Genomic DNA, 21,638 nt, shown 5'->3' on the forward strand with positions numbered 1-21,638 from the left:
AATTAACATTGAAATCAGCCTCAGAATCTCTTAAAGGATGGGCCAACATTGGTTGCTTGCAGGGCGCAATCGGACAGCCTCTGGTGCTGACGCCTTAAGGCAAGCGCAAAGGGAGAGCCAACCAAACCATTGATTAGGACCTCTGGACTTTCTGCTCTTTGACATAAGGACATTTGATATGGCAAACGTTTGACCAAACACCATTTAGATGTCGGATGGTATGGAATTAAGCGGCAAACAGCAATACATCAGCATTCTTTGCTGCTTTATTGATCTGGTCCTAAAGGGTTTGGTTTAATGCCAATTATATTTAAAGATTCATGCTCAAGGGTGCTTGCAAATCGACACCCCCTCCCCATCACGATGGCTGGGTGATGCAAGCGTGAGAGCATCACAGCAGACCCATAGACATGAGAAACACTCTGTACCTCTGAGTGTATGTGGGCCCATGGCTGGATCAAGGACAAGGCAAGAACAGGAGATGGCTTAAGGTGTCAGCACCCAGGCTGCCCCTTTGCACGCTGCCAGCAACAGATGTTGGCCCATCCTTTAAGAGATTCTGAGGCTGATTTCAATGTTAACTTTGCTGCTGATTAAAGGATTGCTCAACCTTCGACCTGCGTCTAGTTTGCTTGGCTAAGCCCTGAAAATCTTTTACAGCTTGTATTGGTGGGAGATGATGTGAGTTTATCAAGAGCAACGGGATATGAGGCATGTGTGCCACAAAATGCAGGTCTAGGATCTTTTATTTGAAAGCCACTTTGGAAAACCCTACTGAGAACAAAAGGATTACACAAAAGGAAAGGGGATCAGTGGGTCAGGGGATAGCACATCTGACTGTGAGTCAGTTAATTGTAAGCCCAAATCCTACCCGTTTCGACATTTTTCCAGACTTTTTGTTTCATTTCTTAACAGATCCATTCCTATGTACCTCTGTGCTTTCAACAGAGTTTTCATTGTAATGGAGGGACATACAGTATGCCTTAAACATGCCTGGGCAGGGAAGACTATGTAAAAGCAAGAGTAGCAGACAGCTTAATAAATCATCAGCAGGACCCTCTAGACCTTCCCCAAAAAACATAACATGATTTCTATGCATGTATGTGCGTTGAACAGCGCAAGTAATTTGGTTAATGTCAGTGGATAAATGTGACTTTCGCACAGCGCAGAACAAAATCACTTGTACAGGCCCCTTCTGCAAAAGCATTACCGCTACAGAAAGCAGTGAAAAGGTGAGGCAGTGTGCAGTCCCCCCTGACCCTTCACAGCCCTGATCGGCCACGATCGGCCAAGGACCTCTCTATGAGAGCTGAGGGTGGAATTTTTCTGGACCTCAGTAACTTAGGGAGACATGGCTAAAGGGATCCTCAATCAACGGCCCAGCCTTTGCTCTGTGGCCTGTCCGGATATGTCTGTTCTCCAAATTACCTGCCGCTGCCCAGGTGTCAGCTGGTGAGATGGAATGACCTCCCAGGAAGCACACTGGCAGATAATTTGCATAGGCACACCCAATCTCCCTCTCCTTAGCCCTGCTTGATCCACAGTAGCAAGTATCTGGGGAAAATATAGTGGTCGAGGTGGGGTAGCAGTAACTAGCAACTCTGAGAAAGTAAATCTGGGACACTTGGCGACCTGTGGGCAACAACTGCAGAGCTCAGTGCCCAGGACTTTGTGGCACAGGGAGGAGGTCTGTGGGATTTCAGTAACTTGGAGACATGCAACCTGGTCGGGAGTGCTTCAGGTCTCCTTCCTTGCATGTTCCAAGCAACTCAACAAAGCATCAACAGGCTGGGATACCAACCACAGAGCCCCTTCCCACTTGATTAAAAGGCCAAAATCTTTTCCATGCAAATACATAGCCCCCAAATACCATATTTTCTTTGTTTTCTCTCTCTCTGTCTCTCTCTCCTCCCTCTCTCCCTCCCTCACTCACTCCTTCCCACCCTCCCGCCCTCTCTCTTCCCCCCTACCCCCCCTCCCTCTCCCTACCATTAATTTTAGGTTTTCATGCACTGCAGCACATTGTCACAATGGTATTTCACAATGGGACTTTTTGAAAGTTACAGAAATCAAAAAAGAAATCAACCAACTAAAAGCAGCCAAATCCGGAGTACACTGCTCAGCCCCAATTAAAGATTAAGGCCCTGAAGCAAGTAAAGCTGTGGTTCAGAGCGATGTTTGCAAACAGCACCTTAAAGCAGTTTACGCTGGAGTGCACAACAAGGAGGAAAGTGATAATACTGAGTTTGGTAGAATGGGATAAAAAAAAAAAAAAAAAAGAAGCGTGCCACTTCTAAAAGTACAAGTCAAGAAACTGAAGGGGACAGGGCTGTTCATTCAGTCAAGAGGACTCACAAGTAAAAGGCTCCTGAGGCATTAGTGTTGAATTTGGCGCAAAATGTATTGTGTTGTCGTGTAATATGAATGAACATAAAATGTCAATCTTCAATAAAAAAAGATATATTAAAAAATAAAGACTTGCAAATTAAGAAAGTTTCTGTCCAGACATGTGCCTAAAATAGTGAATGCTTTACGAATGTGCGTGTCATCCTTTAGAGCAGGGGCCAATTTAATTTTCCCATTATCATTCCAATATTAGTACATGTGTTGCAGAAGCAAGCGCAAAGGGAGAGTCAATCAAACCATTGATTAGGACCTCTGGTCAAAGGTTTGCCATACCAAATGTCCTTATGTCAGAGGGCAGAAAGTCCAAACACCATTTAGATATCGGGTGATATGAAATGAAGAGGCAAACAACAATGAATAAGCATTCTTTGCTGCTGTATTGATCTGGTCCTAAAGGGTTTTAGTTTAATGCCAATTATATTTAAAGATATAAAGATTAATGCTCCAGGGTGCTTGCAAAATGACACCCCCTCCCCATCACAATGGCTGGCTGATGCAAGCCTGAGAGCATCACAACAGACCCATAGACATGAGAAAAACTCTGTACCTCTGAGTGTATGTGGGCCCATGGCTGTAACAAGGACAAGGCAAGAACAGGAGGTGGCTTAAAGCGTCAGCACCAGAGGCTGTCCGATTGAGCCCTGTAAGCAACAGATGTTGGACCATCCTTTAAAGGATTCTCAGGCTGATTTCAATTTTAACTTTGCAGCTGATTTAAGGATTGCTCAACCTGCGACCCACGTCTAGATTGCAAGGATAAGCCCTGGAAATCTTGTACAGCTTGTACTGGTGGGAGATGATGTGACTTTATCAACTGCAACGGGATATGAGGCATGTGTGCCACAAAAAGCAGGTCTAGGATTTTTTAAAAGAAAGCCGCTTTAAGAAGGGAACTTTGGGCAACCCCACTGAGAGCAAAAGTATGACACAAAAGGTAAGGGGTTCAGTGGGTCAAATGATAGCACATTTGACTGTGAGTCAGTTTATTGTAAGTCCAAATGCTGCCTGCTTTGAAATTTTACAGGCTTTTTGTCTCATTTCTTAACAGATCCATTCCTATGTACCTCTGTGCTTTGAACAGAGTTTTCATTGTAAGGGAGGGACATACAGTATACCTTCCTGGGCAGGGAAGACTCTATGTAAAAGCAAGAGTAGCAGACAGCTTAAAAGAATCACCAGCAGGACCCTCTAGACCTTCCCCAAAAAACATAAAATGATTTCTCTGCATACATGTGCATTGAACAGCGCAAGTAGTTTGGTTAATGTCAGTGGATAAATGTCACTTTCCCACAGTGCAGAACAAAATCTCTTGTACAGGCCCCTTCTGCAAAAGCATTACCACTGTAGAAAGCAGGGCAGGTGAGGCAGTGTACAGTCACCTCCGACACTTCACTCCTCTGATCGGCTACGATCGGCCAAGGACCTCTCTATGAGAGCTGAGGGTGGAATTTTCTGGTCCTCGGTAACTTAGGGAGACATGGCAAAAGGGATCCTCAATCAACGGCTCAGCCTTTGCTTTGTGGCCTGTCCATATATGTCTGTTCACCAAATTACCTGCCGCTGCCCAGGTGTCAGCTGGTGAGATGGAATGACCTCGCAGGAAGCAAACTGGCAGATGATTTGCATAGGCAAACCCCCTCTCCCTCTTTCTTAGCCCTGCTTACTCCACAGTAGCAAGTATCTGGGGAAAATATAGTGGTCGAGGTGGGGTAGTAGTAACTAGTAAATCTGGGGTGCTTGGCAACTTGTGGGGAACAACTGCAGAGCTCAGCGCCCAGAACTTTGTGGCACAGGGAGGAGGTCTGTGGGATTTCAGTAACTTGGAGGCATGCAACCTGGTCGGGAGTGCTTCAGGTCTCCTTCCATGCACGTTCCAAGCAACTCAACAAAGCATCAACAGGCTGCCATACCAGCCACAGAGCCCCTTTCCACATAAAGAAAATATGGTATTCGGGGGCTATGTGTTTGCATGGCAAAGATTTTAGGCTTTTAATTGTTTTCTCTCTCTCTCTCTCTCTCTCTCTCTCTCTCTCCTCCCTCCCTCCCTCCTTCCCATCCCCCACAACCCCCGCTCCCTCTCCCTCTCCCTACCATTAATTTTAAGTTTTCCTGCACTGCATCACATTGTGACAATGGTATTTCACAATGGGACTGTTTGAAAGTTACAGAAATCAAAAAAGAAATCAACCAACTAAAAGCAGCCAAATCCGGAGTACACTGCTCAGCCCCAATTAAAGATTAAGGCCTAGAAGCAAGTAAAGCTGTAGTTCAGAGCGATGTTTGCAAATAGCACCTTAAAGCAGTTTACGCTGGAGTGCACAACAAGGGGGAAAGTGTTAATACTGAGTTTGGTAGAATGGAATAAAAAAACAAAAGCAGCGTGCCACTTCTAATAGTACAAGTCAAGAAATTGAAGGGGATGGGGCTGTTCATTCAGTCAATAGGACTCACAAGTAAAAGGCTCCAGAGTCATTAGTGTTGAATTTGGCGCAAAATGTATTGTGTTGTCGTGTAAAATGAATGAACATACAATTTCAATCTTCATTAAAAAAGATGTATTCAAAAATAAAGACTTGCAGATTAAGAAAGTTTTTGTCCTGTCGTGTGCCAAAAATAGTGAATGCTTTACGAATGTGCCTGTCATCCTTTGAAGCAGGGTCAAATTCAATTTTCCCATTTTCATTCCAATATTAGTACATGGGTTGCTGAGGCACATAGGAATGGATCTGTTAAGAAATGAAACAAAAAGCCTGGAAAAATGTTGAAACAGGTAGGATTTGGACTTACAATAAACTGACTCACAGTCAGATGTGCTATCCCTTGACCCACTGACCCCCTTGCCTTTTGTGTAATCCTTTTCCTCTCAGCAGTGTTGTCCAAAGTTCCCTACTTAAAGAGACTTTCTTATACAAAAGATCCTAGACCTGTTTTTTATGGCCCACATGCCTCATATCCCGTTGCTCTTGATAAACCCACGTCATCTCCCACCAATACAATCTGTAAAATATTTCAAGGGCATAGCCAAGGAAATTAGACGTGGGCCGAAGGTTGAGCAATCCTTAAACCAGCAGCAAAATTAACATTGAAATCAGCCTCAGAATCTCTTAAAGGATGGGCCAACATTGGTTGCTTGCAGGGCGCAATCGGACAGCCTCTGGTGCTGACGCCTTAAGGCAAGCGCAAAGGGAGAGCCAACCAAACCATTGATTAGGACCTCTGGACTTTCTGCTCTTTGACATAAGGACATTTGATATGGCAAACGTTTGACCAAACACCATTTAGATGTCGGATGGTATGGAATTAAGCGGCAAACAGCAATACATCAGCATTCTTTGCTGCTTTATTGATCTGGTCCTAAAGGGTTTGGTTTAATGCCAATTATATTTAAAGATTCATGCTCAAGGGTGCTTGCAAATCGACACCCCCTCCCCATCACGATGGCTGGGTGATGCAAGCGTGAGAGCATCACAGCAGACCCATAGACATGAGAAACACTCTGTACCTCTGAGTGTATGTGGGCCCATGGCTGGATCAAGGACAAGGCAAGAACAGGAGATGGCTTAAGGTGTCAGCACCCAGGCTGCCCCTTTGCACGCTGCCAGCAACAGATGTTGGCCCATCCTTTAAGAGATTCTGAGGCTGATTTCAATGTTAACTTTGCTGCTGATTAAAGGATTGCTCAACCTTCGACCTGCGTCTAGTTTGCTTGGCTAAGCCCTGAAAATCTTTTACAGCTTGTATTGGTGGGAGATGATGTGAGTTTATCAAGAGCAACGGGATATGAGGCATGTGTGCCACAAAATGCAGGTCTAGGATCTTTTATTTGAAAGCCACTTTGGAAAACCCTACTGAGAACAAAAGGATTACACAAAAGGAAAGGGGATCAGTGGGTCAGGGGATAGCACATCTGACTGTGAGTCAGTTAATTGTAAGCCCAAATCCTACCCGTTTCGACATTTTTCCAGACTTTTTGTTTCATTTCTTAACAGATCCATTCCTATGTACCTCTGTGCTTTCAACAGAGTTTTCATTGTAATGGAGGGACATACAGTATGCCTTAAACATGCCTGGGCAGGGAAGACTATGTAAAAGCAAGAGTAGCAGACAGCTTAATAAATCATCAGCAGGACCCTCTAGACCTTCCCCAAAAAACATAACATGATTTCTATGCATGTATGTGCGTTGAACAGCGCAAGTAATTTGGTTAATGTCAGTGGATAAATGTGACTTTCGCACAGCGCAGAACAAAATCACTTGTACAGGCCCCTTCTGCAAAAGCATTACCGCTACAGAAAGCAGTGAAAAGGTGAGGCAGTGTGCAGTCCCCCCTGACCCTTCACAGCCCTGATCGGCCACGATCGGCCAAGGACCTCTCTATGAGAGCTGAGGGTGGAATTTTTCTGGACCTCAGTAACTTAGGGAGACATGGCTAAAGGGATCCTCAATCAACGGCCCAGCCTTTGCTCTGTGGCCTGTCCGGATATGTCTGTTCTCCAAATTACCTGCCGCTGCCCAGGTGTCAGCTGGTGAGATGGAATGACCTCCCAGGAAGCACACTGGCAGATAATTTGCATAGGTACACCCCATCTCCCTCTCCTTAGCCCTGCTTGATCCACAGTAGCAAGTATCTGGGGAAAATATAGTGGTCGAGGTGGGGTAGCAGTAACTAGCAACTCTGAGAAAGTAAATCTGGGACACTTGGCGACCTGTGGGCAACAACTGCAGAGCTCAGTGCCCAGGACTTTGTGGCACAGGGAGGAGGTCTGTGGGATTTCAGTAACTTGGAGACATGCAACCTGGTCGGGAGTGCTTCAGGTCTCCTTCCTTGCATGTTCCAAGCAACTCAACAAAGCATCAACAGGCTGAGATACCAACCACAGAGCCCCTTCCCACTTGATTAAAAGGCCAAAATCTTTTCCATGCAAATACATAGCCCCCAAATACCATATTTTCTTTGTTTTCTCTCTCTCTGTCTCTCTCTCCTCCCTCTCTCCCTCCCTCACTCACTCCTTCCCACCCTCCCGCCCTCTCTCTTCCCCCCTACCCCCCCTCCCTCTCCCTACCATTAATTTTAGGTTTTCATGCACTGCAGCACATTGTCACAATGGTATTTCACAATGGGACTTTTTGAAAGTTACAGAAATCAAAAAAGAAATCAACCAACTAAAAGCAGCCAAATCCGGAGTACACTGCTCAGCCCCAATTAAAGATTAAGGCCCTGAAGCAAGTAAAGCTGTGGTTCAGAGCGATGTTTGCAAACAGCACCTTAAAGCAGTTTACGCTGGAGTGCACAACAAGGAGGAAAGTGATAATACTGAGTTTGGTAGAATGGGATAAAAAAAAAAAAAAAAAGAAGCGTGCCACTTCTAAAAGTACAAGTCAAGAAACTGAAGGGGACAGGGCTGTTCATTCAGTCAAGAGGACTCACAAGTAAAAGGCTCCTGAGGCATTAGTGTTGAATTTGGCGCAAAATGTATTGTGTTGTCGTGTAATATGAATGAACATAAAATGTCAATCTTCAATAAAAAAAGATATATTAAAAAATAAAGACTTGCAAATTAAGAAAGTTTCTGTCCAGACATGTGCCTAAAATAGTGAATGCTTTACGAATGTGCGTGTCATCCTTTAGAGCAGGGGCCAATTTAATTTTCCCATTATCATTCCAATATTAGTACATGTGTTGCAGAAGCAAGCGCAAAGGGAGAGTCAATCAAACCATTGATTAGGACCTCTGGTCAAAGGTTTGCCATACCAAATGTCCTTATGTCAGAGGGCAGAAAGTCCAAACACCATTTAGATATCGGGTGATATGAAATGAAGAGGCAAACAACAATGAATAAGCATTCTTTGCTGCTGTATTGATCTGGTCCTAAAGGGTTTTAGTTTAATGCCAATTATATTTAAAGATATAAAGATTAATGCTCCAGGGTGCTTGCAAAATGACACCCCCTCCCCATCACAATGGCTGGCTGATGCAAGCCTGAGAGCATCAAACAGACCCATAGACATGAGAAAAACTCTGTACCTCTGAGTGTATGTGGGCCCATGGCTGTAACAAGGACAAGGCAAGAACAGGAGGTGGCTTAAAGCGTCAGCACCAGAGGCTGTCCGATTGAGCCCTGTAAGCAACAGATGTTGGACCATCCTTTAAAGGATTCTCAGGCTGATTTCAATTTTAACTTTGCAGCTGATTTAAGGATTGCTCAACCTTCGACCCACGTCTAGATTGCAAGGATAAGCCCTGGAAATCTTGTACAGCTTGTACTGGTGGGAGATGATGTGACTTTATCAACTGCAACGGGATATGAGGCATGTGTGCCACAAAAAGCAGGTCTAGGATTTTTTAAAAGAAAGCCGCTTTAAGAAGGGAACTTTGGGCAACCCCACTGAGAGCAAAAGTATGACACAAAAGGTAAGGGGTTCAGTGGGTCAAATGATAGCACATTTGACTGTGAGTCAGTTTATTGTAAGTCCAAATGCTACCTGCTTTGAAATTTTCCAGGCTTTTTGTCTCATTTCTTAACAGATCCATTCCTATGTACCTCTGTGCTTTGAACAGAGTTTTCATTGTAAGAGAGGGACATACAGTATACCTTCCTGGGCAGGGAAGACTCTATGTAAAAGCAAGAGTAGCAGACAGCTTAAAATAATCACCAGCAGGACCCTCTAGACCTTCCCCAAAAAACATAAAATGATTTCTCTGCATACATGTGCATTGAACAGCGCAAGTAGTTTGGTTAATGTCAGTGGATAAATGTCACTTTCCCACAGTGCAGAACAAAATCTCTTGTACAGGCCCCTTCTGCAAAAGCATTACCACTGTAGAAAGCAGGGCAGGTGAGGCAGTGTACAGTCACCTCCGACACTTCACTCCTCTGATCGGCTACGATCGGCCAAGGACCTCTCTATGAGAGCTGAGGGTGGAATTTTCTGGTCCTCGGTAACTTAGGGAGACATGGCAAAAGGGATCCTCAATCAACGGCTCAGCCTTTGCTTTGTGGCCTGTCCATATATGTCTGTTCTCCAAATTACCTGCCGCTGCCCAGGTGTCAGCTGGTGAGATGGAATGACCTCGCAGGAAGCAAACTGGCAGATGATTTGCATAGGCAAACCCCCTCTCCCTCTTTCTTAGCCCTGCTTACTCCACAGTAGCAAGTATCTGGGGAAAATATAGTGGTCGAGGTGGGGTAGTAGTAACTAGTAAATCTGGGGTGCTTGGCAACTTGTGGGGAACAACTGCAGAGCTCAGCGCCCAGAACTTTGTGGCACAGGGAGGAGGTCTGTGGGATTTCAGTAACTTGGAGGCATGCAACCTGGTCGGGAGTGCTTCAGGTCTCCTTCCATGCACGTTCCAAGCAACTCAACAAAGCATCAACAGGCTGCCATACCAGCCACAGAGCCCCTTTCCACATAAAGAAAATATGGTATTCGGGGGCTATGTGTTTGCATGGCAAAGATTTTAGGCTTTTAATTGTTTTCTCTCTCTCTCTGTCTCTCTCTCTCCTCCCTCCCTCCCTCCTTCCCATCCCCCACAACCCCTGCTCCCTCTCCCTACCATTAATTTTAAGTTTTCCTGCACTGCATCACATTGTGACAATGGTATTTCACAATGGGACTGTTTGAAAGTTACAGAAATCAAAAAAGAAATCAACCAACTAAAAGCAGCCAAATCCGGAGTACACTGCTCAGCCCCAATTAAAGATTAAGGCCTAGAAGCAAGTAAAGCTGTAGTTCAGAGCGATGTTTGCAAATAGCACCTTAAAGCAGTTTACGCTGGAGTGCACAACAAGGGGGAAAGTGTTAATACTGAGTTTGGTAGAATGGGATAAAAAAACAAAAGCAGCGTGCCACTTCTAAAAGTACAAGTCAAGAAATTGAAGGGGATGGGGCTGTTCATTCAGTCAATAGGACTCACAAGTAAAAGGCTCCAGAGTCATTAGTGTTGAATTTGGCGCAAAATGTATTGTGTTGTCGTGTAAAATGAATGAACATACAATTTCAATCTTCATTAAAAAAGATGTATTCAAAAATAAAGACTTGCAGATTAAGAAAGTTTTTGTCCTGTCGTGTGCCAAAAATAGTGAATGCTTTACGAATGTGCGTGTCATCCTTTGAAGCAGGGTCAAATTCAATTTTCCCATTTTCATTCCAATATTAGTACATGGGTTGCTGAGGCACATAGGAATGGATCTGTTAAGAAATGAAACAAAAAGCCTGGAAAAATGTTGAAACAGGTAGGATTTGGACTTACAATAAACTGACTCACAGTCAGATGTGCTATCCCTTGACCCACTGACCCCCTTGCCTTTTGTGTAATCCTTTTCCTCTCAGCAGTGTTGTCCAAAGTTCCCTACTTAAAGAGACTTTCTTATACAAAAGATCCTAGACCTGTTTTTTATGGCCCACATGCCTCATATCCCGTTGCTCTTGATAAACCCACGTCATCTCCCACCAATACAATCTGTAAAATATTTCAAGGGCATAGCCAAGGAAATTAGACGTGGGCCGAAGGTTGAGCAATCCTTAAACCAGCAGCAAAATTAACATTGAAATCAGCCTCAGAATCTCTTAAAGGATGGGCCAACATTGGTTGCTTGCAGGGCGCAATCGGACAGCCTCTGGTGCTGACGCCTTAAGGCAAGCGCAAAGGGAGAGCCAACCAAACCATTGATTAGGACCTCTGGACTTTCTGCTCTTTGACATAAGGACATTTGATATGGCAAACGTTTGACCAAACACCATTTAGATGTCGGATGGTATGGAATTAAGCGGCAAACAGCAATACATCAGCATTCTTTGCTGCTTTATTGATCTGGTCCTAAAGGGTTTGGTTTAATGCCAATTATATTTAAAGATTCATGCTCAAGGGTGCTTGCAAATCGACACCCCCTCCCCATCACGATGGCTGGGTGATGCAAGCGTGAGAGCATCACAGCAGACCCATAGACATGAGAAACACTCTGTACCTCTGAGTGTATGTGGGCCCATGGCTGGATCAAGGACAAGGCAAGAACAGGAGATGGCTTAAGGTGTCAGCACCCAGGCTGCCCCTTTGCACGCTGCCAGCAACAGATGTTGGCCCATCCTTTAAGAGATTCTGAGGCTGATTTCAATGTTAACTTTGCTGCTGATTAAAGGATTGCTCAACCTTCGACCTGCGTCTAGTTTGCTTGGCTAAGCCCTGAAAATCTTTTACAGCTTGTATTGGTGGGAGATGATGTGAGTTTATCAAGAGCAACGGGATATGAGGCATGTGTGCCACAAAATGCAGGTCTAGGATCTTTTATTTGAAAGCCACTTTGGAAAACCCTACTGAGAACAAAAGGATTACACAAAAGGAAAGGGGATCAGTGGGTCAGGGGATAGCACATCTGACTGTGAGTCAGTTAATTGTAAGCCCAAATCCTACCCGTTTCGACATTTTTCCAGACTTTTTGTTTCATTTCTTAACAGATCCATTCCTATGTACCTCTGTGCTTTCAACAGAGTTTTCATTGTAATGGAGGGACATACAGTATGCCTTAAACATGCCTGGGCAGGGAAGACTATGTAAAAGCAAGAGTAGCAGACAGCTTAATAAATCATCAGCAGGACCCTCTAGACCTTCCCCAAAAAACATAACATGATTTCTATGCATGTATGTGCGTTGAACAGCGCAAGTAATTTGGTTAATGTCAGTGGATAAATGTGACTTTCGCACAGCGCAGAACAAAATCACTTGTACAGGCCCCTTCTGCAAAAGCATTACCGCTACAGAAAGCAGTGAAAAGGTGAGGCAGTGTGCAGTCCCCCCTGACCCTTCACAGCCCTGATCGGCCACGATCGGCCAAGGACCTCTCTATGAGAGCTGAGGGTGGAATTTTTCTGGACCTCAGTAACTTAGGGAGACATGGCTAAAGGGATCCTCAATCAACGGCCCAGCCTTTGCTCTGTGGCCTGTCCGGATATGTCTGTTCTCCAAATTACCTGCCGCTGCCCAGGTGTCAGCTGGTGAGATGGAATGACCTCCCAGGAAGCACACTGGCAGATAATTTGCATAGGCACACCCAATCTCCCTCTCCTTAGCCCTGCTTGCTCCACAGTAGCAAGTATCTGGGGAAAATATAGTGGTCGAGGTGGGGTAGCAGTAACTAGCAACTCTGAGAAAGTAAATCTGGGACACTTGGCGACCTGTGGGCAACAACTGCAGAGCTCAGTGCCCAGGACTTTGTGGCACAGGGAGGAGGTCTGTGGGATTTCAGTAACTTGGAGACATGCAACCTGGTCGGGAGTGCTTCAGGTCTCCTTCCTTGCATGTTCCAAGCAACTCAACAAAGCATCAACAGGCTGAGATACCAACCACAGAGCCCCTTCCCACTTGATTAAAAGGCCAAAATCTTTTCCATGCAAATACATAGCCCCCAAATACCATATTTTCTTTGTTTTCTCTCTCTCTGTCTCTCTCTCCTCCCTCTCTCCCTCCCTCACTCACTCCTTCCCACCCTCCCGCCCTCTCTCTTCCCCCCTACCCCCCCTCCCTCTCCCTACCATTAATTTTAGGTTTTCATGCACTGCAGCACATTGTCACAATGGTATTTCACAATGGGACTTTTTGAAAGTTACAGAAATCAAAAAAGAAATCAACCAACTAAAAGCAGCCAAATCCGGAGTACACTGCTCAGCCCCAATTAAAGATTAAGGCCCTGAAGCAAGTAAAGCTGTGGTTCAGAGCGATGTTTGCAAACAGCACCTTAAAGCAGTTTACGCTGGAGTGCACAACAAGGAGGAAAGTGATAATACTGAGTTTGGTAGAATGGGATAAAAAAAAAAAAAAAAAAGAAGCGTGCCACTTCTAAAAGTACAAGTCAAGAAACTGAAGGGGACAGGGCTGTTCATTCAGTCAAGAGGACTCACAAGTAAAAGGCTCCTGAGGCATTAGTGTTGAATTTGGCGCAAAATGTATTGTGTTGTCGTGTAATATGAATGAACATAAAATGTCAATCTTCAATAAAAAAAGATATATTAAAAAATAAAGACTTGCAAATTAAGAAAGTTTCTGTCCAGACATGTGCCTAAAATAGTGAATGCTTTACGAATGTGCGTGTCATCCTTTAGAGCAGGGGCCAATTTAATTTTCCCATTATCATTCCAATATTAGTACATGTGTTGCAGAAGCAAGCGCAAAGGGAGAGTCAATCAAACCATTGATTAGGACCTCTGGTCAAAGGTTTGCCATACCAAATGTCCTTATGTCAGAGGGCAGAAAGTCCAAACACCATTTAGATATCGGGTGATATGAAATGAAGAGGCAAACAACAATGAATAAGCATTCTTTGCTGCTGTATTGATCTGGTCCTAAAGGGTTTTAGTTTAATGCCAATTATATTTAAAGATATAAAGATTAATGCTCCAGGGTGCTTGCAAAATGACACCCCCTCCCCATCACAATGGCTGGCTGATGCAAGCCTGAGAGCATCACAACAGACCCATAGACATGAGAAAAACTCTGTACCTCTGAGTGTATGTGGGCCCATGGCTGTAACAAGGACAAGGCAAGAACAGGAGGTGGCTTAAAGCGTCAGCACCAGAGGCTGTCCGATTGAGCCCTGTAAGCAACAGATGTTGGACCATCCTTTAAAGGATTCTCAGGCTGATTTCAATTTTAACTTTGCAGCTGATTTAAGGATTGCTCAACCTTCGACCCACGTCTAGATTGCAAGGATAAGCCCTGGAAATCTTGTACAGCTTGTACTGGTGGGAGATGATGTGACTTTATCAACTGCAACGGGATATGAGGCATGTGTGCCACAAAAAGCAGGTCTAGGATTTTTTAAAAGAAAGCCGCTTTAAGAAGGGAACTTTGGGCAACCCCACTGAGAGCAAAAGTATGACACAAAAGGTAAGGGGTTCAGTGGGTCAAATGATAGCACATTTGACTGTGAGTCAGTTTATTGTAAGTCCAAATGCTACCTGCTTTGAAATTTTCCAGGCTTTTTGTCTCATTTCTTAACAGATCCATTCCTATGTACCTCTGTGCTTTGAACAGAGTTTTCATTGTAAGGGAGGGACATACAGTATACCTTCCTGGGCAGGGAAGACTCTATGTAAAAGCAAGAGTAGCAGACAGCTTAAAAGAATCACCAGCAGGACCCTCTAGACCTTCCCCAAAAAACATAAAATGATTTCTCTGCATACATGTGCATTGAACAGCGCAAGTAGTTTGGTTAATGTCAGTGGATAAATGTCACTTTCCCACAGTGCAGAACAAAATCTCTTGTACAGGCCCCTTCTGCAAAAGCATTACCACTGTAGAAAGCAGGGCAGGTGAGGCAGTGTACAGTCACCTCCGACACTTCACTCCTCTGATCGGCTACGATCGGCCAAGGACCTCTCTATGAGAGCTGAGGGTGGAATTTTCTGGTCCTCGGTAACTTAGGGAGACATGGCAAAAGGGATCCTCAATCAACGGCTCAGCCTTTGCTTTGTGGCCTGTCCATATATGTCTGTTCTCCAAATTACCTGCCGCTGCCCAGGTGTCAGCTGGTGAGATGGAATGACCTCGCAGGAAGCAAACTGGCAGATGATTTGCATAGGCAAACCCCCTCTCCCTCTTTCTTAGCCCTGCTTACTCCACAGTAGCAAGTATCTGGGGAAAATATAGTGGTCGAGGTGGGGTAGTAGTAACTAGTAAATCTGGGGTGCTTGGCAACTTGTGGGGAACAACTGCAGAGCTCAGCGCCCAGAACTTTGTGGCACAGGGAGGAGGTCTGTGGGATTTCAGTAACTTGGAGGCATGCAACCTGGTCGGGAGTGCTTCAGGTCTCCTTCCATGCACGTTCCAAGCAACTCAACAAAGCATCAACAGGCTGCCATACCAGCCACAGAGCCCCTTTCCACATAAAGAAAATATGGTATTCGGGGGCTATGTGTTTGCATGGCAAAGATTTTAGGCTTTTAATTGTTTTCTCTCTCTCTCTCTCTCTCTCTCTCTCTCTCTCTCTCTCCTCCCTCCCTCCCTCCTTCCCATCCCCCACAACCCCCGCTCCCTCTCCCTCTCCCTACCATTAATTTTAAGTTTTCCTGCACTGCATCACATTGTGACAATGGTATTTCACAATGGGACTGTTTGAAAGTTACAGAAATCAAAAAAGAAATCAACCAACTAAAAGCAGCCAAATCCGGAGTACACTGCTCAGCCCCAATTAAAGATTAAGGCCTAGAAGCAAGTAAAGCTGTAGTTCAGAGCGATGTTTGCAAATAGCACCTTAAAGCAGTTTACGCTGGAGTGCACAACAAGGGGGAAAGTGTTAATACTGAGTTTGGTAGAATGGAATAAAAAAACAAAAGCAGCGTGCCACTTCTAATAGTACAAGTCAAGAAATTGAAGGGGATGGGGCTGTTCATTCAGTCAATAGGACTCACAAGTAAAAGGCTCCAGAGTCATTAGTGTTGAATTTGGCGCAAAATGTATTGTGTTGTCGTGTAAAATGAATGAACATACAATTTCAATCTTCATTAAAAAAGATGTATTCAAAAATAAAGACTTGCAGATTAAGAAAGTTTTTGTCCTGTCGTGTGCCAAAAATAGTGAATGCTTTACGAATGTGCCTGTCATCCTTTGAAGCAGGGTCAAATTCAATTTTCCCATTTTCATTCCAATATTAGTACATGGGTTGCTGAGGCACATAGGAATGGATCTGTTAAGAAATGAAACAAAAAGCCTGGAAAAATGTTGAAACAGGTAGGATTTGGACTTACAATAAACTGACTCACAGTCAGATGTGCTATCCCTTGACCCACTGACCCCCTTGCCTTTTGTGTAATCCTTTTCCTCTCAGCAGTGTTGTCCAAAGTTCCCTACTTAAAGAGACTTTCTTATACAAAAGATCCTAGACCTGTTTTTTATGGCCCACATGCCTCATATCCCGTTGCTCTTGATAAACCCACGTCATCTCCCACCAATACAATCTGTAAAATATTTCAAGGGCATAGCCAAGGAAATTAGACGTGGGCCGAAGGTTGAGCAATCCTTAAACCAGCAGCAAAATTAACATTGAAATCAGCCTCAGAATCTCTTAAAGGATGGGCCAACATTGGTTGCTTGCAGGGCGCAATCGGACAGCCTCTGGTGCTGACGCCTTAAGGCAAGCGCAAAGGGAGAGCCAACCAAACCATTGATTAGGACCTCTGGACTTTCTGCTCTTTGACATAAGGACATTTGATATGGCAAACGTTTGACCAAACACCATTTAGATGTCGGATGGTATGGAATTAAGCGGCAAACAGCAATACATCAGCATTCTTTGCTGCTTTATTGATCTGGTCCTAAAGGGTTTGGTTTAATGCCAATTATATTTAAAGATTCATGCTCAAGGGTGCTTGCAAATCGACACCCCCTCCCCATCACGATGGCTGGGTGATGCAAGCGTGAGAGCATCACAGCAGACCCATAGACATGAGAAACACTCTGTACCTCTGAGTGTATGTGGGCCCATGGCTGGATCAAGGACAAGGCAAGAACAGGAGATGGCTTAAGGTGTCAGCACCCAGGCTGCCCCTTTGCACGCTGCCAGCAACAGATGTTGGCCCATCCTTTAAGAGATTCTGAGGCTGATTTCAATGTTAACTTTGCTGCTGATTAAAGGATTGCTCAACCTTCGACCTGCGTCTAGTTTGCTTGGCTAAGCCCTGAAAATCTTTTACAGCTTGTATTGGTGGGAGATGATGTGAGTTTATCAAGAGCAACGGGATATGAGGCATGTGTGCCACAAAATGCAGGTCTAGGATCTTTTATTTGAAAGCCACTTTGGAAAACCCTACTGAGAACAAAAGGATTACACAAAAGGAAAGGGGATCAGTGGGTCAGGGGATAGCACATCTGACTGTGAGTCAGTTAATTGTAAGCCCAAATCCTACCCGTTTCGACATTTTTCCAGACTTTTTGTTTCATTTCTTAACAGATCCATTCCTATGTACCTCTGTGCTTTCAACAGAGTTTTCATTGTAATGGAGGGACATACAGTATGCCTTAAACATGCCTGGGCAGGGAAGACTATGTAAAAGCAAGAGTAGCAGACAGCTTAATAAATCATCAGCAGGACCCTCTAGACCTTCCCCAAAAAACATAACATGATTTCTATGCATGTATGTGCGTTGAACAGCGCAAGTAATTTGGTTAATGTCAGTGGATAAATGTGACTTTCGCACAGCGCAGAACAAAATCACTTGTACAGGCCCCTTCTGCAAAAGCATTACCGCTACAGAAAGCAGTGAAAAGGTGAGGCAGTGTTCAGTCCCCCCTGACCCTTCACAGCCCTGATCGGCCACGATCGGCCAAGGACCTCTCTATGAGAGCTGAGGGTGGAATTTTTCTGGACCTCAGTAACTTAGGGAGACATGGCTAAAGGGATCCTCAATCAACGGCCCAGCCTTTGCTCTGTGGCCTGTCCGGATATGTCTGTTCTCCAAATTACCTGCCGCTGCCCAGGTGTCAGCTGGTGAGATGGAATGACCTCCCAGGAAGCACACTGGCAGATAATTTGCATAGGTACACCCCATCTCCCTCTCCTTAGCCCTGCTTGATCCACAGTAGCAAGTATCTGGGGAAAATATAGTGGTCGAGGTGGGGTAGCAGTAACTAGCAACTCTGAGAAAGTAAATCTGGGACACTTGGCGACCTGTGGGCAACAACTGCAGAGCTCAGTGCCCAGGACTTTGTGGCACAGGGAGGAGGTCTGTGGGATTTCAGTAACTTGGAGACATGCAACCTGGTCGGGAGTGCTTCAGGTCTCCTTCCTTGCATGTTCCAAGCAACTCAACAAAGCATCAACAGGCTGAGATACCAACCACAGAGCCCCTTCCCACTTGATTAAAAGGCCAAAATCTTTTCCATGCAAATACATAGCCCCCAAATACCATATTTTCTTTGTTTTCTCTCTCTCTGTCTCTCTCTCCTCCCTCTCTCCCTCCCTCACTCACTCCTTCCCACCCTCCCGCCCTCTCTCTTCCCCCCTACCCCCCCTCCCTCTCCCTACCATTAATTTTAGGTTTTCATGCACTGCAGCACATTGTCACAATGGTATTTCACAATGGGACTTTTTGAAAGTTACAGAAATCAAAAAAGAAATCAACCAACTAAAAGCAGCCAAATCCGGAGTACACTGCTCAGCCCCAATTAAAGATTAAGGCCCTGAAGCAAGTAAAGCTGTGGTTCAGAGCGATGTTTGCAAATAGCACCTTAAAGCAGTTTACGCTGGAGTGCACAACAAGGAGGAAAGTGATAATACTGAGTTTGGTAGAATGGGATAAAAAAAAAAAAAAAAAGAAGCGTGCCACTTCTAAAAGTACAAGTCAAGAAACTGAAGGGGACAGGGCTGTTCATTCAGTCAAGAGGACTCACAAGTAAAAGGCTCCTGAGGCATTAGTGTTGAATTTGGCGCAAAATGTATTGTGTTGTCGTGTAATATGAATGAACATAAAATGTCAATCTTCAATAAAAAAAGATATATTAAAAAATAAAGACTTGCAAATTAAGAAAGTTTCTGTCCAGACATGTGCCTAAAATAGTGAATGCTTTACGAATGTGCGTGTCATCCTTTAGAGCAGGGGCCAATTTAATTTTCCCATTATCATTCCAATATTAGTACATGTGTTGCAGAAGCAAGCGCAAAGGGAGAGTCAATCAAACCATTGATTAGGACCTCTGGTCAAAGGTTTGCCATACCAAATGTCCTTATGTCAGAGGGCAGAAAGTCCAAACACCATTTAGATATCGGGTGATATGAAATGAAGAGGCAAACAACAATGAATAAGCATTCTTTGCTGCTGTATTGATCTGGTCCTAAAGGGTTTTAGTTTAATGCCAATTATATTTAAAGATATAAAGATTAATGCTCCAGGGTGCTTGCAAAATGACACCCCCTCCCCATCACAATGGCTGGCTGATGCAAGCCTGAGAGCATCAAACAGACCCATAGACATGAGAAAAACTCTGTACCTCTGAGTGTATGTGGGCCCATGGCTGTAACAAGGACAAGGCAAGAACAGGAGGTGGCTTAAAGCGTCAGCACCAGAGGCTGTCCGATTGAGCCCTGTAAGCAACAGATGTTGGACCATCCTTTAAAGGATTCTCAGGCTGATTTCAATTTTAACTTTGCAGCTGATTTAAGGATTGCTCAACCTTCGACCCACGTCTAGATTGCAAGGATAAGCCCTGGAAATCTTGTACAGCTTGTACTGGTGGGAGATGATGTGACTTTATCAACTGCAACGGGATATGAGGCATGTGTGCCACAAAAAGCCGCTTTAAGAAGGGAACTTTGGGCAACCCCACTGAGAGCAAAAGTATGACACAAAAGGTAAGGGGTTCAGTGGGTCAAATGATAGCACATTTGACTGTGAGTCAGTTTATTGTAAGTCCAAATGCTACCTGCTTTGAAATTTTCCAGGCTTTTTGTCTCATTTCTTAACAGATCCATTCCTATGTACCTCTGTGCTTTGAACAGAGTTTTCATTGTAAGAGAGGGACATACAGTATACCTTCCTGGGCAGGGAAGACTCTATGTAAAAGCAAGAGTAGCAGACAGCTTAAAAGAATCACCAGCAGGACCCTCTAGACCTTCCCCAAAAAACATAAAATGATTTCTCTGCATACATGTGCATTGAACAGCGCAAGTAGTTTGGTTAATGTCAGTGGATAAATGTCACTTTCCCACAGTGCAGAACAAAATCTCTTGTACAGGCCCCTTCTGCAAAAGCATTACCACTGTAGAAAGCAGGGCAGGTGAGGCAGTGTACAGTCACCTCCGACACTTCACTCCTCTGATCGGCTACGATCGGCCAAGGACCTCTCTATGAGAGCTGAGGGTGGAATTTTCTGGTCCTCGGTAACTTAGGGAGACATGGCAAAAGGGATCCTCAATCAACGGCTCAGCCTTTGCTTTGTGGCCTGTCCATATATGTCTGTTCTCCAAATTACCTGCCGCTGCCCAGGTGTCAGCTGGTGAGATGGAATGACCTCGCAGGAAGCAAACTGGCAGATGATTTGCATAGGCAAACCCCCTCTCCCTCTTTCTTAGCCCTGCTTACTCCACAGTAGCAAGTATCTGGGGAAAATATAGTGGTCGAGGTGGGGTAGTAGTAACTAGTAAATCTGGGGTGCTTGGCAACTTGTGGGGAACAACTGCAGAGCTCAGCGCCCAGAACTTTGTGGCACAGGGAGGAGGTCTGTGGGATTTCAGTAACTTGGAGGCATGCAACCTGGTCGGGAGTGCTTCAGGTCTCCTTCCATGCACGTTCCAAGCAACTCAACAAAGCATCAACAGGCTGCCATACCAGCCACAGAGCCCCTTTCCACATAAAGAAAATATGGTATTCGGGGGCTATGTGTTTGCATGGCAAAGATTTTAGGCTTTTAATTGTTTTCTCTCTCTCTCTGTCTCTCTCTCTCCTCCCTCCCTCCCTCCTTCCCATCCCCCACAACCCCCGCTCCCTCTCCCTACCATTAATTTTAAGTTTTCCTGCACTGCATCACATTGTGACAATGGTATTTCACAATGGGACTGTTTGAAAGTTACAGAAATCAAAAAAGAAATCAACCAACTAAAAGCAGCCAAATCCGGAGTACACTGCTCAGCCCCAATTAAAGATTAAGGCCTAGAAGCAAGTAAAGCTGTAGTTCAGAGCGATGTTTGCAAATAGCACCTTAAAGCAGTTTACGCTGGAGTGCACAACAAGGGGGAAAGTGTTAATACTGAGTTTGGTAGAATGGGATAAAAAAACAAAAGCAGCGTGCCACTTCTAAAAGTACAAGTCAAGAAATTGAAGGGGATGGGGCTGTTCATTCAGTCAATAGGACTCACAAGTAAAAGGCTCCAGAGTCATTAGTGTTGAATTTGGCGCAAAATGTATTGTGTTGTCGTGTAAAATGAATGAACATACAATTTCAATCTTCATTAAAAAAGATGTATTCAAAAATAAAGACTTGCAGATTAAGAAAGTTTTTGTCCTGTCGTGTGCCAAAAATAGTGAATGCTTTACGAATGTGCGTGTCATCCTTTGAAGCAGGGTCAAATTCAATTTTCCCATTTTCATTCCAATATTAGTACATGGGTTGCTGAGGCACATAGGAATGGATCTGTTAAGAAATGAAACAAAAAGCCTGGAAAAATGTTGAAACAGGTAGGATTTGGACTTACAATAAACTGACTCACAGTCAGATGTGCTATCCCTTGACCCACTGACCCCCTTGCCTT

General features: G+C 44.5%; 4 non-coding genes across 4 annotated transcripts; all 4 read right to left on the reverse strand.

Moving 5' to 3' along the window:
* Window positions 1–2,514: 2,514 nt before the first annotated feature.
* On the reverse strand, window positions 2,515–2,621 carry LOC138567960 (U6 spliceosomal RNA). The gene has a single exon (XR_011302338.1). It is a non-coding gene; the product is annotated as a U6 spliceosomal RNA (small nuclear RNA).
* Window positions 2,622–7,993: 5,372 nt separating this feature from the next.
* On the reverse strand, window positions 7,994–8,100 carry LOC138567961 (U6 spliceosomal RNA). The gene has a single exon (XR_011302339.1). It is a non-coding gene; the product is annotated as a U6 spliceosomal RNA (small nuclear RNA).
* A 5,358-nt stretch (window positions 8,101–13,458) lies between these two features.
* On the reverse strand, window positions 13,459–13,565 carry LOC138567962 (U6 spliceosomal RNA). Its single transcript, XR_011302340.1, has one exon. It is a non-coding gene; the product is annotated as a U6 spliceosomal RNA (small nuclear RNA).
* A 5,378-nt stretch (window positions 13,566–18,943) lies between these two features.
* Window positions 18,944–19,050, reverse strand: LOC138567963 (U6 spliceosomal RNA). Its single transcript, XR_011302341.1, has one exon. It is a non-coding gene; the product is annotated as a U6 spliceosomal RNA (small nuclear RNA).
* Between the last annotated feature and the right edge of the window lie 2,588 nt (window positions 19,051–21,638).

The sequence above is a fragment of the Ambystoma mexicanum genome, chromosome 2p (genome assembly GCF_040938575.1).
Source record: "Ambystoma mexicanum isolate Mex_15411 chromosome 2p, UKY_AmexF1_1, whole genome shotgun sequence".
Lineage (NCBI taxonomy): Eukaryota > Metazoa > Chordata > Amphibia > Caudata > Ambystomatidae > Ambystoma > Ambystoma mexicanum.